This window comes from Macaca nemestrina, chromosome 9, assembly GCF_043159975.1.
Source record: "Macaca nemestrina isolate mMacNem1 chromosome 9, mMacNem.hap1, whole genome shotgun sequence".
In the NCBI taxonomy this organism is placed as follows: Eukaryota; Metazoa; Chordata; class Mammalia; order Primates; family Cercopithecidae; genus Macaca; species Macaca nemestrina.
The window spans coordinates 70921114-70940682 of record NC_092133.1 but is presented as its reverse complement, the minus strand read 5'-3'; the positions used below and the strand labels follow the sequence as shown (position 1 = coordinate 70940682).

The 19569-nt window shown below is 36.9% G+C and overlaps 1 protein-coding gene across 9 annotated transcripts in view; it reads right to left on the bottom strand.

Annotated features, from left to right (window-relative positions):
* The window catches only part of LOC105466223 (adenosine kinase), a 567753-nt gene that overhangs the window by 146691 nt on the left and 401493 nt on the right, over window positions 1-19569 (bottom strand). The gene's annotated exons all lie outside the window — the stretch shown is intronic.

Sequence of the window (19569 nt, the reverse complement as noted above, 5' to 3'; positions counted from 1 at the left end):
AATAATTATCTTTTACCTGCTTCAAGAATCTTAATAACCAATGATCATATCAGACACTATTTCTTCAGCTATGTTACACTCTTTTTTTTTTGAGACAGAGTTTCGCTCTCGTTGCCCAGGCTGGAGCGCAATGGCGCGATCTTGGCTCACCGCAACCTCTGCATCCTAGGTTCAAGTGATTCTCCTGCCTCAGCCTGCTAAGTAGCTGGAATTACAGACATGCACCACCACGACCAGCTAATTTTGTATTTTTAGTAGAGATGGGGTTTCTCCATATTGGTCAGGGTGGTCGTGAACTCCCAACCTCAGGTGATCCGCCTCCCTCGGCCTTCCAAAGTGCTGGATTACAGGCGTGAGCCACCGTGTCTGGCCTATGTTGCAGTCTTTTAGGCTCATTTGATTAAACAAAAATAAGGTAAAAAAATTAAGGGGAAAGCAAAATTTAAAGTCAGAATATAGTACATCAAGGATGTCCAATCTTTTGGCTTCCCTGGGTCACAACGAAAGAAAAAGAATTGTCTTGGGCCACACATAAAATGTACAAACACTAACAACAGCTGATGAGCTAAACACACACACACACACACACACACACACACACACACACACACCCCAACACCCACCTCATAATGTTTTAACAAAGTTTATGAATTTGTGTTAGGCTGCATTCAAAGCCATCCAGGGCTGCATGTGGCCCATGGGTTATAGTTTGGACAAGCTGGTAGTACGCTGTAATTGGAATTAAAAAGAGAGAGAATAGGGCCGGGCGCAGTGGCTCACACCTGTAATCCCAGCACTTTGGGAGGCTGAGGCAGGCAGATCATGAGGTCAGGAGATCAAGAACATCCTGGCTAACATGGTGAAACTCTGTCTATACTAAAAATACAGAAAAATTAGCCGGGTGTGGTGGTGGGTGCCTGTGTCCTAGCTACTTGGGAGGCTGAGGCAGGAGAATGGCGTGAACCCGGGAAGTGGAGGTTGCAGAGAGCTGAGATCGTGCCACTGCACTCCAGCCTGGGTGACAGAGCGAGACTCCATCTCAAAAAAAAAAAAAAAAAAAAAAAAAAGAGAGAGAGAACAAAAGAAATGGGAAATGTGAAATTTGATCTAAGTCTCAAAAGATGGGCACAATTTTAGGCAAAGTTGTTATGTAAAGAAGGATAGAGTGGTACGAAAAATGAGACGTGTGTCCTGAGAATAGCAAGTAAGTAGTCCATTTGGCTGGCCCACAAAAGATGAGCAGAGGAGTGGAAAGTACTAAGATTTGAAAGGTATATTTGGTCTGTAATGGGTTAAATGATTGGATTTAATTTATTTAACAATGTGGCTGATAGACAGAAGGGGTGAGACGTATTATGATTTTTGAGTGACATAATTAGGACTATACTGTAGAAAGATTATTTAGCAGCAGTATGCAGACTCAATGTTAAAGGGAAGACAATAAGTGAAAATTCTTAGATGGTAGATCAAAACACAGGTGATAAACATAAAATATTTTAATTTAAATAGTGAAGTACAGAAATGACAAATTCCAAGATACAATGTAATGAACTTTAGATGAACAATCAGCTTGCTCTCCATGTTTCATAAAATAATGAGATAAAAAGAAAGAATCCTGGATTTGGAATCTAGAAACCTGAATTCCAGTTCTTCCTTTGCCTCTTACTTCACCCCTAATGTGACTCTGGGCAAGATAGAAATTCTTTTTCAAAAATGAGAGGTTAATAACATTTTCTAAAGTGTTTTCTAACTCTAAAATTCAATGACCATGAAAATGATTTTTTAGGAGGTCTCCTTAAGCAAAACAGAGATTCGCAGAAGCAGAGATTCCATTACAAAATAATTGGCCCAAGTCAGTGAGCATACTTAAATACCTGTTATTTTCTACAGCTATCTTTCTATAAAAAGTAGAGCATCTTTTTAAAAGGTAACAGGAAAAGATTAATTACTTCTTTCTAGAAGCCAAAATTAAGCCAAAATTCAAGTAACCTTTCTCCTCATTCATAGATACTTAAACTCTCATCAAGAACAACAAATTGTAAAAGCACAAATAAGAATTTCTGATTTTATAACTGGCATTTAAATGTATTCAGAAATAGAAACAAAAACCATCAGTAGATAAGTGATTATTATTAGAATGAAAAGAAAGAGAAAACAGGCCCAGGTATGGTGGCTCACGCCTGTAATTTCAGCACTTTGGAAGACTGAGGAGGAAGGACTGCTTGAGCCCAGGAGTGCAAGACCAGCCTCTCACATAGTGAGACCCTGTCTCTACAAGACATCAAAAACGTAGCCAGGCATGGTGGTGCCTATCTGTGGTCCCAGCTACTCAGGAGGCTGAGGTGGGAGGATCACTTGAGCCCAGGAGTTGGAGGCTGCAGTAAGCTGTGATGGTGCCACCGCACTCTAGCCTGGGTGACAGAATGAGACTCTGTTTCCAAAAAAAAAAAAAAAAAGAGAGAGAAAGAGAAAATAAAAACATGAAGAGGCCAGATGTGAAGTAGAGAAAGAACATAGAAACAAGTTGAAAGTGAACGTACTATGATAATGATTCTGTGGTTAAATCGGGAGGCAAATGCTTATAAATTTATCTTTTGTATCATGCATTGTCTTATTTGATGGGATTTAGAATTAATACCACAATAAAAGATAAGGCATCTGTCACTTAAGAGTCAGAAATTATTTCAGCAGCACTTGTACCAAGTTCCTAAGGAATTTTAGAACATATGGAAAGATGCAACATGTGTCTCAAAATAACAATTTGGTCTTCATTATACAACCAATTTGTATTTTATTTAATTGTCTTAATTTTTATTCCATCTTAATTTTAATCATATTCATTAATCTGAAAAATAAAATTGCAAGTGGGGTTATAATACATTGCTCTACTTCCTAAAGGAAGGTTTTTTTATTTTTTTGAGATGGAGTTTTGCTCTTGTTGCCCAGGCTGGAGTGCAATGGCACAATCTTGGCTCACTGCAACCTCCGCTTCCCAGATTCAAGCGATTCTCCTGCCTCAGCCTCCCCAGTAGCTGGGATTACAGGCATATGCCACCATGCCCAGCTCATTTTGTAGTTTTAGTAGAGACGGAGTTTCTCCATGTTGGTCTGGCTGGTCTCGAACTCCTGACCTCAGGTGATCTGCCTGCCTTAGCCTCCCAAAGTGCTGGAATTACAGGCGTGAGCCACCGTGCCCAGCTAGGTTTATTTATTTTATTGATATGACAACTTGTTTAAAAATCATAAGTATCATAGGCAGCAATCTTGAGTTGTTAAAAGCTTTAACTTTCTCATTAACTTGTTAGGGGAACAGTTATGCCAAAATTGTTTCATGAACTAAAAAAGGACATGTTAAAGATATAGTAGTAATGTTTCAGGAGTGCTACTAGAGTTCAGCTGAATTTGAAGATTTGTGACTTGACTAGGCTCCAACTCCTCCTTCTCCTCCTTTCTGAACACATTTTTAACTTTCACCCAACTTTCCCAGAGCTTTAAAACTATGCTTCATATAATTTAGAGTCCCACAAACTCTATATCCTTTTTTTCTCCATGTTACTAATACTTAGCAATTTAGGGAAAGAAAAGACTAAAAAGTCTATCTGCAGATGCCAGGAGAAAATATCCAACACAGAAAGCTATTGAAGCCTTGGCCAAGATGCTCATGTTGCATCAAGAAGCAACAGAGCCACTGAACTTCAAGGGATTATGTGGTTTAACAGTGGACAACTCAGGCGAGCCAACATAGACAGAAGATTAGGGTGGGGTGGGGCAGGGATGATTAATTATCTGAATGTTTTACTTTGTGTGAGATTCTGCGGGAGGTGAAGGAAAGCACCCCCAAAATGACTTACATTTAATTCCCCAGGAAAGGGATTTAAAATTGGATTATTTCATTTAAGAAAAATAAGATTAAAGTGACTTTTTGCACATGTAAAATGAGGAAGAATGCAAACACACAAAAAACCTACTTCTAACACAAAATAAAGTTATACATGACTGACTGTAATATAGTATTGTATACAAACGTTGAAAAATACTAAAAACTTTAGAAAATTCAAAGAATTTAAAAAAAGGAAATAGGGTTAGTCAGGAAAGATTTGTTGAGAAAAAGGATTTCTGTGTTGGACCTTGAAAGAGAATTCTAGGAAGAAAAACAGAGTAAAAGGATGCTAAGAAAATCATAGGAATTATGGGCTATCAAAGAGAATAGATGGAAATACCATTAGTTTTCCTGGGTTTGAGGTTTTCAGGTTTTGAAAATTAAAAGTAGAATGTAATATAGTGCTTTTCTTTTTTTAAGCAGCCTTCCTCCAAACTTTGATGGGTGCATTTAACTTAAATAGTCTTTCTGGGGGATTTCTGAGATTCTGGCTCTTGACTCTCAGCAAAGAACTCTTAGAAGCCAAAGATGCAGTCAGCAGGGAGATATCTGGGGAAACTGGTAAGTAAAACAGGTTGTTTTCTAGACGTGCTTATTTGGAGATTATTACACAACAGTATCCACTAACACAGTGGCTTTCAAGGTTTATGACAGCAATCATGGTATTCATGTTACTTTGCAACTTGCCATATTCAGACATATGTATACATGCATGTATATAATGTACATGCCTATATTTTTAATTCTATTTCATTAAAAAATGCTGATTTTTTCCCTAAAGTAAAATTAAGAATATTATTAACAAAATAACATGGTCCTTTGGAACTCAGATTTAAGAAAGTTCCTTGAGGACATTTTATAATGTCTAGAATATAGTATGTGCTCAATATGTCAATCCATCCTTTCACTTGCCACACATCCACTATATGCTAGGAACTAGTAATACAGAAGAGATTTTTAAGGGAGATCTAACTGAGATATGGAGGCATGGATGTCGAAAGAATCTCTGAGAAAATATTTGCAACTTAATAAATTAGTAAGAGTAAGTTGGGTGAGTAACACTGAACGTGGTGTAAAAATAGGTGAAGGCAGAGGATAGAGCATGTACAAAGAGTTTGAGGGGACAGGTGAAAAAGCTCAATTGTCATAAAAACAGAAAGAAGTCAGGTGTGGAGGTGCAAGCCTGTAGTCCCAGCGACTTGGGAGGCTGAGGCAGGAGGATCTCTTTAGCCCAGGAATTCAAGGCTGTAGTTGTGCTATGATCATGCCTAAGAATAGCCACTGCACTCCAGCCTGGACAACACAGTGGGATGCCATCTTTAAAAAAAAAACTAAAAACAAAAAATTCCCAAACTGAAAGCAGGCCAGTGTGGCTAGGGAATATTTAGTAGATTTTGAATTTTGTTCTAAGTGAAAACCAAACCAAAACCAAACCAAAATAAAACAAATACCCACAAGACAACACAACACAAAGAAAAAACGGTACTTGTTGAATGTAAAACTAAATACAAAAACCAAATTTAATTTTACCCTTGACCTTGTTCACAAGGACAGTTTAAAAGTTACAGAGTACAACAGCTGGTACTTGACACAGAAAACACTCGTTTTATTTTTTGACAAAGGAGGCATTTATTGAAAGCACATATACTATATTAAAAAAGATCCTAAATATTTTTGTGCCAGATTGGATAAGGTATCTAATTTATATTCTGGCATTTAGCTGGAAGCCTGAATTAGTGATTCAGCAACATAGTAAAGACTTGATTTTCCCTGTTCTTCTATATGTATATCATATTCACTTGGTCACTGGCAATTCCACTTAGTACAAACTGCTGAACTAATCTGAAGCAAAGGTTAAAAGTTAGGACAAGGAGAGTAAGACTATCCTTAAAGGAAATATGCAAACTGCTGATCAGTGAAAGTGTGTCTGCACCCATCCCAATATACTCTTGAATCCATCCCCAAATCAGAAAATTCTTTGCTTTTCTACCAGCTCCAGTTACCCTAGTTCTGTAGCAAGACTCAGACTCTAGTCTTCTCATCGTCTCTTTCCTTCCCCATATATACATATTTTTAAAGAGGTCCTTACTCCTTTAAAAATGCCATGTGGTCTTATTTATTAAAAAGGCATTTATTAGGCATCGACTCATGTCCTTCTCCTTCCCCTGTAACTATGTTTTCCACAGTAATGTTGGTGTTTCCCTGTCTCACTTTTCTACTAGATTGTCTTGGTCACCACTCTATCAAGAGAAGTGCTTGGTACATAGCAGGCATTTAAATATTTTTTGAATTAAGAAATGATTTTTAGGGACCTAGAGAAGGCGAGAAGGTTGTGTATGTGCTCAAGAGCACCAGATGTAAACAGTTAAGAATATAATCTCCCAACCAAATTTCACTTAAATGTAACTCTAGACCATCATATCAGTGGGTAAACTCTAGGAATCCATTATAGAAAATTATAAGGCAAAGTTAGGTGAGCCCTTTGAAAGGCAGCTTAGGCTTTCCCTGAGTTGAGGGACTCTAAATAGCTTATGCCCATGGGTTTCTAGCCTGCTTTCCTCTTGACTGGGCTTTGGACTTGCTGAGCCAGCCTCCATACTTCCATCAGCCAATTCCTTGTAACAAATCTCTAAATCTATATTTTCTACTGGTTCTGCTTCTCTGGTTTAACATGAACTCATATAATGATGTTATAAATAGTGAACATCTTAAAATATTGTAACCGTTCGTATTGAAAGTACTTATCAGTTTCAATGAATTGAACAGATTCGGGGATTAGGAACACATACATTAGACAGATAAAGTCTACATTTAAATAAATGTAGGTTATCTTGATGCCTGATCAAGACCGATAAAGTCTACATTTAAATAAATGAAAGGTTATCTTGATGCCTGATCCCTTGATTCATATTCTTCATCATCTTCTCTCACCTCAGACTCCTAGTCTTTTCATTGTCTCCTTCCTTCCCTATCCAAAACAAATGAACAAAGAATTTTAGCCTATCACACTGTGCTATCAGGTTTGACAACATCTAGCAGGCTAAAATTTCCAGGAGTTACCTCTCTTTAATAATGGTGAAAGCTTTAACAAGAAGGAGTAACTGCTGGAATAAGCAAGAAAATAAATATATTCTGGCAGATAAATTCACAAACCCATAGATGGCCACTTGTTCCATTCGACTAGTAAAACTGGCCACTCTCAGTTTTTTGGATGATTTCATTTTACATTCTAGGAATGACTGCAGCCAAAGCTCTTCGACCAGTAACATGTCCTTAGCAGATAATACTGCTCACAGAAGAGACTGACACTTTTGTTGTTCTGTTTTGTTTTGGTTTGGAGAGGGGGGTCTTTACACATTGTTGAGCAATTATCATTTGTTTTATTATTTACCTTTGGATGTACTTATGCCAAATATTCCAAACTAGATTATGAGCTCTTTAAAAATAGGATGATAGTGCACACCTTAAAAAAAATCCCACCACTCTCTCTTTCTCTTGCAAGAGCTTAGTAATAAAACAGGCACCCAATAAACATTTACCGATTTTGTAATTTGTAGAACAGTATGTAGAATGAGGCTAATTGTGATTTGGCTTTTATCTAAAGGAATTTTTTCTGTTGGGTGAAATGCCATTAGCTATGTTTCTCACAATACTATAACTTGGAAAGATGTACACATTTTAGCCACAAAACTAATATTTATAAATATAAGGACATATAAAAGACTAAATTAATAAAATTTTAGGAAGGAACAAACTGTTACATGTGTTTACTATTGCTGTACATATTACATGCTACTATGACTCTACAGCAATATTCAGGAGTAGCTGCTAATCATCCTAGAGAATCTGGTCTGTTGCGAGGCTAAAGCATCATTGTTGCAAATAAGATTCTTCTTAGATTGTACAGTCAGCAATGACCCATCATCTAAGATACTTGGTACACCAGGACTCAAATGATTAGCTTCTGTAAGTAAGTGAATGAATGCATAAATTAGACCCATATGAAACACATCATCTGATATTATCAAATAAGGTAAAGGCTAGAAGGGGTAAAGGATAAGACTAACAAATATGACTAAACACTAATAGAAAAAGTTCCATGTACAAAAAAAGCACCAAAAATAAAATCAACACAGGCAACAGACAGAAAATAAAATCATCAGAAGTCCAGCCCGGGCTCACCAGGGTAAAATCAAGGTATATGGAGGGTTGATTCCTTTTGAAGCTCCAGGGGATAATCTTTTCTTGTCTTTCCAGCTTCTAGAAGTGCCTGCATCCTTTGGCTCATGGCCCATCCCCACTTCAAAGCCAGTCAAATTACTTTTCAGAAACCAGGTGGATTAGCCTGTTTTCACACTGCTATAAATAACTACCGGAGACTGGGCAACTTAAAAAGAAAAGGGTTTTAGTTGACTCATAGTTCCACATGACTGGGGAGGCCTGAGGAAACTTATAATCATGGCAGAAGGTGAAGGAGAAGCAAGGTACATCTTACATAGTGGCAAGAGAGAGAGAGCATGAGTAGGAAACTGCCACACACTTTTAAACTATCAGATCTTGTGAGAATTCACTCTTATCATCACAACAGCATGGGGAAAACTGCCTCCATGATCCAATCACCTCTCACCAGGTCCTCCCCTCAACATGCCAGGACACCCACCAGATAGAAAATGATAAGCTGGGCACAGTGGCATGTGCCTGTAGTCCTAGCTACTCAGGAGGTTGAGGCAGGAGGATTGCTTGAGGCCAGGAGTTTGAGATTGCAGTGAGCTATGAATGTACCACTGCACTCCAGCCTGGGCAATAGAATGAGACACTTCTTTTAAACAAATACATTACAAAAAAAAAAAAAAAAAAAAGAAAGAAAATGTCAACTGCTGTCACATAGACCTTTGATAAGGGGAAACTGAAGACCGAACTGACTGCTGCTCTTTGTTCTAAATTGCTTCCTGAGGGGCCTCGAGAGAGTCACACCTGTGGACTATCAATTTCCTAAACTGGTCACTCTGACCCAGTGCATCATGGCTTGCTCTCATACCTTGACCCTGACATAGCACCCCATAATGATTAGCAGGTTTCCTTATCCTAACTAACCTATGTTAAGGCCAAACCTTAACACTCCTTTCTGCTGACCCCAAGTTTTTAGACAAAGCCTTTCTTCCTTAACCAACTGCAAATCAAAGAATCTCCTAATCCATCGATGACCTGTAAGCCCCCACTTCAAGATTTTCCTCCTTTTTGAGCCAACCCATGTATAACCTCCATGTATTGATTAATAATTTTGCCTGTGACTTCTACTTTCCTGAAATGTACTCCTGCCTTTAAAAACCCATGCTTGTAAGCCAGCGGGGAGGCTGGGTCTTAAGCATCAGCTGCCCATCCTCCTTGCTTGGTGCCCTACAATAAATGCCCTTCTCTCTGTTGCTACAATAAAATAAAGTGAGTATTTTAAATACTGTTTACAATAAAATATGTCTAGAAGGACATGTTTTAAAACTAATAACAAAGATTGAGATGTGGTGGAATTATGAAAGAATTCTCTTTCTGCATTATCTATTTCTATAATGTCCAGATTTTAAATAATGACCAAGAAAAAAGGAATAACATTCAAGCATAAGAGTACAATAACATTTCTGGCCATTTAATCTACTTTGTTGCAAATTATATAGAGATAGAAGTATCCAATATTACATAGTTTATGTAGTATATAAATGGTTTTTAAATTATAACTGAGATGAAAGGGTAGATAAAAATATTACACAATCAACGTAATTGCCCCCATCAGTAGTTAAATATATATGACTTTTTAGTTTCCTAAATTTACTAATTTGTGTTTGAAGACCTATGAATCACCTCTTATAAGTTTCAGTCAAGAATATACAGCAATAAGAGAATAAAGCGCTGGTTTCCTCTACTATATATAAAACAGTTGTTCCTAGTAGTTTCAAGAAAGAATATTTAAAATTTTGAATTTGTAGTGCCACTTGACAATAGGTGTAGTATAGCCAAAAGCTCAAATTGAAATTTATTTTGCTTATTAATGGTTAGAAAGGGTTACATAGTAGCACCACTCCCTAATATGCCATAGTGCTTAGAATGTTTCAAATAAATATCAGGTAAGAGTCACAGTAAGAGGGGTATGTTGCTACTTTATTTGTGGAGGTCTGACAGCCTACAACATACTGTAAATGTGACAGTAAGGCATAAATAGGGCCTGATATCACCAGGCACAGAAATCTGAAGTCCTTTTCTACAGATAAACTGCTATATAACCCATGCATTTTAAAATCTTACATGACAATAATGGACCTAAAAGGAACTAATAGCATGCCTCCAGTTGTTCCTGGCATCTTCCTTTCCTCAAATTCTAAAACAGACTCCTATATTTTTAAAAACTTGAAACATTAAGGGAGACAGTAGGAGAAAAGCTAAGATTGGTTAAGAATTGCTCAATAAGACTTACAAAATGTGTCCATGAATGCTATATATGCCTCTCCCACCAATTGTCTAAGTGGCACTGCTATTCCATAGACGATCTATGGCTAAATATACAACAGCAGAGTCCCTGCTGGTCAAAGCTAGTGAAAGTGTTCTTTTAGTTCAGTGGCAAAGAACAGTACAGGAGAAGCTAGAGACCTGAAATATACTACTGCTTATTGCTTTTTACTTTGAAAGCTTTCTAAATCAATGATAAGCTATCTGCATTGAGAAGGTTATGGAATAGCCTCAAGTTGTATATGCAGTCCTTACGTAGAAAATAAGCAGAGCTCATATGGCATATTGCTGTTCTCTGTTTTAGAACTAGCACAGGAACCATGTGATGTGTTCATTGCTATGGTAACAACATTTCAATAGTGAACAGGAGAGCAAATGGGCATGTAAAACATTTATCAGTTGTCAATATATAAGTAATTGCTGTCCCAGAGCTGCAATAACAAATTTCATTGATGTATCACTTATTAGAATAAAAATCTACTATTTATATCTTTAAAAGTGGCATTAATAAACCTTCACTCCCTTTAATGCTTTCCCCATTTAAGAAAATAAGTGAATAGTGTCTTTCATCCCAGTTTGCTTCTTAGAGAACTGCTATTATTAGAGACCTAAAAAGTATATGCTATGTCTTATGTGACACAAGAATGAATGGAGTCTCAGATGTAGTCAATAGGAAAATTGCTCTGCTCTGCCTAGTCTTTTCTAAGGGATTGAGTCTACTGTTAGGACCAACTCAAGTTTTGAGGTTGTTTACATGTGGGGAAATCTCTGATTTTGCATCAAATTATCTCAACCTTCTAGGTGCCTTCTGCCCAAAGCAACTGAGAAACAGGATACTCTCAAGACATGATCATCCCTGATTACTTTTAGATCAGCCTCTGATTATCCTGCATTTTAATAAGATATTTATAACAGTATACATTTAATTTTAAACTTTCTGTATGATGCCACTTAGTTTTTTTTTTTGTTTTTTTGTTTTTTGTTTTTTTTTTTTTGAGACAAGGTCTTGCTCTGTATCCCAGGCTGGAGTGCAATGGGATGATCATAGATCACTGCAGCCTCAAACTCCTGGGTTCCAGGGATCCTTCCACCTTGGCCTTCCAAAATGCTGGAATTACAGGTATAAGCCACCGCACCTTGCCAGGATAGAAATCTTAATAAGTTTTTCTGACAATTCTCTCTCTCCCCCACTTCCATCTATAATTCTGACTTATAGGACTGCTAGCTGGATCTGACACCTATGACATAAAAAACCAGCAAACAGTTAATCAGTTTAATCAGTTAAATATAGAAAAAGAAAGATCAGCCCTTAACATAAGTTATTATTATTATTGTTATTATTATTGAGACAAGGTCTTGCTCTGTTGCCCAGGCGGGAGGGAGCACAGTGGCATGATGATGGCTCACTGCAGCCTCAACCTCTGGAGAGCTGAGACTACAGGCATGGCCCATGCAGGGCTAATTTTCTTTTTTTGTAAAGACGGGGTCTCCTTATGTTGCCCAGGCTGGTCTTGAACTCCTGGGCTCAAGTGATCCTCCTGCCTTGGACTCCCAAAGTGATGGGATTACAGGCATGAGTCACCGTGCCTAGCCTAACATAAACTATTTTTTAAAAGTTAAAATCTACTCCAAATTTCACATTATTATATCTGAAACCTGTAGTCACATTAACTAAATTGCTTACCACAAAGACTTATTACAGTATGGTTATATGTAAAATAAGCTACATTTGCATGTATACCAAATTGTATTTTTATAAATAAATACTTTGGGGTTCTTTTATGAAGAACCATATTCTGTGGGAAATAAAACACTGCTGCACTAAGACGATTTTTTTTTTTTTAAATAGAGACAAGGTCTTGCCATGTTGCCCAGGCTGGTCTTGAATTCCTGAGCTCAAGCGATCCATCTGTCTTGGCTTCCCAAAGTGCTAGGATTTCTGGCCACAACAAGAAATATTAATATCAAAATGGACTAGTGAAAAAAGAAACCAACAATAGAATTGCAGCTATTATTTATAGTGAATGACAATGTTCTAAGCGTTACCATTCTTGTAATTTGGTATTCATTTTGTCCTGGAACATTTTTTAAAATTGTAATAACTTTCTAATTTAGAAAATATTTTATTGGAACTTAAAGAAATATAACCCATTAAATAAACAGGATATATTTGCAATTATTATATATACAACTATTCATGATATACATATGCATACACCTACTAGGGCTACATATATAAGGGATATATGAAAGGAAATGAAAACCCCAAAGTCAGAATAAGCATTAGCTCTGCAGAGGATTGGCAGGATCTTCAAATGAGGAGGGAGGTAGAGGATATACTTTGTAATATACATATGTTAGACATTCTTTGATATATGAAATATTTCATAATAAAAAAAGGACAGGAGAGAAAAAGAGTACATTAATATATAATTACCCTTTCATGGGAAGAGCATCAGTTTCCATTTTACCACAAGAAAGAATAAGAGAATAGAGTGTAAGAAGCTACCATGGGAAATCACTTTGGTTTTACTCAATATAAAAGCATATGCAATAAGGCAAAAGATTCACCTTCTTCATGAAGTTTCTTTAGCCAATTTGTTTAAAAGATCTTTTCACAATTTATATGTCATATATAAGCATATGTTAAATAGCATTAAATAAAATTATTTTATTTTTTCTCAAAATAGAGATGTAGGATTTACTATTCTTTTAAAAATGGTAAGATTTATTAGTAGAGATGTTGAGTTGACTTGCAATTGGCTTTTGTAGCATTTTTCATTCGTATTACTGGGGTATGATCACATAAAATATGATGCACAGATCTTAAATGGTTATCCAAAACAAAACATGGAACATTTCTATTATCCCAGAAAGTTTTCTACTTCTCTTACAGGTAAATCCCTACATTCCCCAACAAAAAGGAAACTATTTTCTGATTTCTATTATAGATTGTTTTTGTTTGTTTGAATGGTATAATGCAGAACACAAATACTGTTTTGCATCTGACTCTTCTTGTTCCACATAATGTTCCTCAGATTTATCCATGTAGTTGGGGGTAGTAGCAGTTCATTTATTTTTATTGCCTAGTAGCATACTATTAAATGAATACACAGGCCAGGCGTGGTGGCTCATGCCTGTAATCCCAGCACTTTGGGAGGCTGAGGCGGGCAGATCATGAGGTCAAGAGATCAAGACCATCCTGGCCAACATGGTGAAACCCCATCTCTACTACAAATACAAAAATTAGCTGGGCATGGTGGCACGTGCCTGTAGTCCTAGCTACTTGGGAGGCTGAGGCAGGAGAATTGCTTGAACCTGGGAGGTGGAGGTTGCAGTGAGCAGAGATCGTGCCACTACACTCCAGCCTGGTGACAGAGTGAGACTCTGTCTCAAAAAAAAAAAGAAAAAGAAAAAGAAAAAGGAAAAAAGAATACACAATGTGCTGAAAATCTGTCTTTTTAATGAACATCTCTGTTTGTTGCTATGAATCTTCTCGTACAGCTCTTTCTGTGGATATTATGCTTTTGTTCTTCTTAGGTAAATGACTTGCTGGATCATAGGGTAGATGTACAGTTAATTTTTATTGGGAAAAAAATAAAAAACTACCATACAGTTTTTCAAACGTGTGGTCCCACTGCATGGTCTCACCAGCAAAGAATGAGAGTTCCAGTTGTTCTGCATCCCTGTCAACAATTAGTAGTCCTTTTGATTTTAACTATTCAAGTGGATGAGTGATGGGTCAGTATCTCACTGTGATGTTAATTTGTGTCCTAATGATTACTAATGTTCAGCCTCTTTTAGTGCGCTTATTTGGCCATTAGATTATTTCCCTCTATGAAGTGTCCAAGTCTTTTGCCCAATTTTTTAAAATTATGCTATTTGTCTTACTATTGATTTGTCTCATTATTGATTTCTGGATACAATGCTTTGCCAGATACATGAATTGTAAATGTTTTCTCCTAATCTATGGCTGCACGATTCATTATCTTAATGGTATCCTTAAAAAAAAAAACTTTATTAAGGCATTCATTTACATACTACAAAATTGATATGCTTTCAGTGTATAGTTCAATGCTTTTGTGCAAAGTTTGTGCAAACATCACCACAATCAAGTTTTAGAACATTTACATCACCCCCAAAATATACTTTTAGGCCTATTTACAGTCAATCCCTCTTCTACCCTCAGTCTACTATTTGAACTGCCCTTAACCGTAGGGGACCTTTTGAATTAACAAACCCTTTTAAATGTAAGGTCGTTTAAAAATAAAGAATTACGGCCGGGCGCGGTGGCTCAAGCCTGTAATCCCAGCACTTTGGGAGGCCGAGACGGGCGGATCACGAGGTCAGGAGATCGAGACCATCCTGGCTAACACGGTGAAACTCCGTCTCTACTAAAAAATACAAAAAACTAGCCGGGCGAAGTGGCGGGCGCCTGTGATCCCAGCTACTCGGGAGGCTGAGGCAGGAGAATGGCGTGAACCCGGGAGGCGGAGCTTGCAGTGAGCTGAGATCCGGCCACCGCACTCCAGCCTGGGCGACAGAGCCAGACTCAGTCTCAAAAAAAAAAAAAATAAATAAAAATAAATAAATAAATAAATAAATAAATAAAGAATTACAAAATGTTTTAAAATCTCAAATAAGTGCTGACAGCAGTGGCTTATGAAAACTTTTTTTTTTTTTTTTGTTAGGTTTATCCACCACTTTTTAATCTTTTCTATCAGTATAATCAGTGGGAAGGACTAAGACATTTCACTATCTAATCAGGACAAATGTGGCATATTTCATAGTTGGCTGTGAATTAACAGAAACAGTTGGGGAAAACCAAGTTTTACTACCTACTAAAAAGATCCCCAAATATGTATACAGTTGGCCCACTGTATCTGCGTCCACATGCAACCAACTGTGAACTGAAAATATGAAAAAAAATCCAACAATAAAAAATAACAGTAATACAAAATAATACAAAAAACTATGGTATAACAACTATTTACATAGCATTTACATTGTATCAGGTATTATAAAGAATCTAGAGATTATTTAGAGTACATGTGAGTATATGCATAGGTTATATGCAAATACTTTGCCATTTTATGCAAGGGACTTGAGTACTGGTATCCTGTGTATGTGTGAGAGGGGTCCTAAAACCAATCCCCTGAAGATACCAAGGGAGGACTGTATATTATATGCATGAATCTATAAGTCTAAGGTATGTACATTTACTAAGTAAATGGCATAAAATGAGAACAAATATGGCCTCAAAATATTTTCTGCCTTTAGTTAAATACAGGGTTTTCTATTCTTAGTACTGGTTATAGGGAAAAAATTTTGAACAAACATATTTCCTTCCACTAGTCCTCCGTGCTGAACTTCTCATAATTCTCAAGCTCACTTTATATTTTGCCTTTTCACTTTCACAATGTCTTCTGGTGAAAGGTTCTCAATTTTGACATGTCCAATTTATTTTTCCTTAAAAATTGTTTTTTCCTAAGGCTAGTCAAGTAAAGCAGTGGAAGTGGAGAAGGAACAAAGAAATCTGTAACTGGTTGTGATCAATTAGTTGTAAATACCACTGCATTTGGACCAGACTATATTTTCTTTATTGTTAGCATTTTTAAATTTTGTAAGAAAAGTTTTGCCTACCCAAGACCATGATATTTTCCTACGATTTCTTTGAGAGGTGTTATTGTTCTATTTTATATTTATGTACAATCATATAGAATTAATTTTGGTGTGTGGTATAAGGTAGTAGTAAATTTTTTCCATATGAATATCCACTGACCCCAATACTATCCTTTCTCCTCTATATCACAGTGGCATCTTTGCTGTAACTGTATGACTGTATGTGTGTGGGTCTGTTTTCTATCCTTTGTCTATTAGTACATCCTTGAGTCAGTACCACACTGTCTTAACTACTCTTGTGTACAAGCTTGTCTTCATCTAAAAAAAATTTTACTTAAAAAATAGTTCGGAACTGGGTATGATGGTGCATGTCATGCCTGTAGATCCAACTGCTTGGGAGGCTGAAACAGGAGGATTGCTTGAGGCCAGGAGTTCAAGATCACCCTGGACAACATGGCGAAACCTGCAACATAGCGAGACCTTGTCTCTAAAAATTAACTCAATTATATTTGAGTATAGCATATGATTATAGCATATTATAAACTAAGATTCAAATTAATAAGTAAATTGATATAAATCAAATAAAATTAAAATTACAAGTAGTGGTAGGCCTATATTCTTTAACTACCAACAAAATGAAATGTCTTTAAGAATTGATTGTTGGACTGTCTTGACTACCTACTGTATCATGTAAACCCACATTTACTATGCCTCTATTCCAATCTACCAAACACTACATAGCTAGATGTGTCAAAGAACAGATCCAACGAGACTATCATGCTTACTTAAAAACTTCCAATAGTTCCTATTACTGTTGTGGGGAGTGGTCAAAACCAGAGGCAGGGAGAGCAATTATGAGATTACTGTAATAATCTGGGCAAGTGATAATGGCATCATGAACTAGAAGGGAAGAAGTAGAGGAAGTAGAAGAAGGGAACAAGTAGTTAGATTTTCAATATATACAGAAGGCAGACTCAAAAGTGACTGGGTTCTTGGCTAGACGCGGTGGCTCACACCTGCAATCCCAGCACTTTGGGAGGCTGAGGCGGGAGGATTGCCTGAGGTCAGAAGTTCAAGACCAGCCTGGCCAACATAGTGAAACCCTGTCTCTACTAAAAATACAAACATTAGCTGGGCTTGGTAGTGGGTGCCTGTGATCCCAGCTACTTGGGAGGCTTAGGCAGGAGAATCTCTTGAACCCGGGAGGTGGAGGTGGCAGTGAGCCAAGATCACGCCACTGCACTCCAGCCTGGGTGACAGAACGAGACTCCATCTCCAAAAAAAAAGTGATTGAGTTCTGATTTATGCTAATACGTGACAGCAGTTATCAAAGCTCCCTGACTGCAAATCATTAGACATCTATCCCCGACCTAATATTGCCACACAAGGTCTAAGGACCCAAGAATAACAACATATAGGCATCATAAACTTCTTTAAGAAGGTCAAAGAATCCAGAAATCGTCTTTTATGTGCTCATGGCATATATATAGCTATTAAAAGCCTCATTATAATTTCAATGAATCAACATGCAAATAATTAACACCTGTGTATATTTTACATACATGAAACAATAGAGGCCAAAAGTAAACTGAAATACCCCCTGGATCACTAAAGAACTTACAATCTAGGCTAGGTGCAGGACTCAGGCCTGTAATCCCAGGATCTTGGGAGGCCGAGGCAGGTGAATCACTTGAGCCCAGGAGCTTGAAACCAGCCTGGGCAACATGGCGAAACCCCATCTCTACAAAAGATACGAAAAATAAGACAGGAGTGGTGATGTGCACCTGAAGTCCAAGCTACTCAGGAGGTTAAGGTGGGAGGATCACCTGAGCCTGGGAAGTTGAGACTGCCACTGAGTGGTGATTGTGCCATTGTACTCCAGCCTGGGTGATGTGAGTGAGACTCTGTTTCTAAAAAAATAAACAAACAATCTAGTAAGTAAACTAAATTGCCCATATAAAAAGATTTTTTTAAATGTATAAGAATAAGTGTCATAGTCCAAAGAGTGTTCTATAAATTCAGAGGAAAAATTAGTGAAAGAATGAAGATTTCAAAGGAAAGATTGGATCTATCCCCAAGACACACCACCATTCACATTTAGCTTGATCAGGTTCTTTCAAGAATACTCCCTCACTGTGTGTGATTTTAAAACATAAGTATTATATACTTTTCCCTCACAGTATTCATATTTCTAATTATAAATTGAATGATTAAAAATTCAATTTTATAAGTTGCTAAGTTATAATTGAATTGAAATTTATTGAATATTAAATGAATAATTGAATTATAAATTGAATGTCTGCCTCTAATACAGACTATAATATCCATGAGGGTAGAAGCCATATCTGTTCTTGTTCTCCAAAATATCCTGTGCATGTGACATATAACAGTCACTTAATGAATCATTATAAAATAAATAAGGGAAGGCAGGAAGTCCAAATTCTTCTGCCAAGTTTTCCAAGTTCATGGAAATTTTATCTTTATCTACTTAGTTACAACAGGTAATCTTTGTCCCAAGTTGCCTGGTTTTATTTATAGTGCAAATTCATTTACTTGTTCAACAAATATTTATTGAGTGACTACAGTGTACAGATTGTTTAAGGGGTTGGGGATACAGCAGTGAATGAGACACGAAGTCTTTATCTTTATGGAGACTATTTCACATAAGCTATGTTCACTCTTGTTTTGGAGATAATCTCAACCATTCCTTTTGTGTAAAACATCTTCTTTACTCCCTTCTCTACCATGAAGTCTTCCTGAATGCTCAAACAACTGGTAGGTAGAGCTGCCAGATAAAATACATGATGCTCAGTCATATTTAAGTTTCAGATATGCAATGAATAATTTTTTAGTATAAGTATGTCCCAGATATCATGTGTCCCATCTGAAATTCAAATTTAAATGGACATCTTGTATTTTTATTTGCTAAATCTGGCAAACTCTTTATCTGGCAATTTTCCCCTTTTCCAAATTTCCATTCTAATTGTATTCAAAATCAAAAAGATTAACATTTGATTATTCTCTTCTGTAGGATTTTTGTTTTGTTGCTCTATGTTTTAACAAATACTTGATAGATTCAGAAATTAAAATTACAACAAAGATTTACAAAGTTTTTTTCCCAATTGTACTTGCAATACTGAAAAAAAAAAAACCAAATGGTAAAAATTTCCAACACTAGAAGACTAATGAAAATAAATTATATTATACAGCACTCCAAAATTATAACTGACATAATTAAAGACATTGGAAAATGTTGAAAATATATTAAGTGGCTGGGTGTGGTGACTCACGCCTGTAATCCCAGCACTTTGGGAGGCCAAAGGCAAGCAGATCACGAGGTCAGGAGATGGAGACCATCCTGGCCAACATGGTGAAACCCTGTCTCTGCTAAAAATACAAAAATTAGGTCAGGCGTGGTGGATCATGCCTGTAATCCCAGCACTTTGGGAGGCCAAGGTGGGGAGACCACCTGAGGTTGGGAGTTCGAGACCAGCCTGACCAACAGGGAGAAACCCTGTCTCTACTAAAAATACAAAATTAGCCAGATGTGGTGGCATGTACCTGTAATCCCA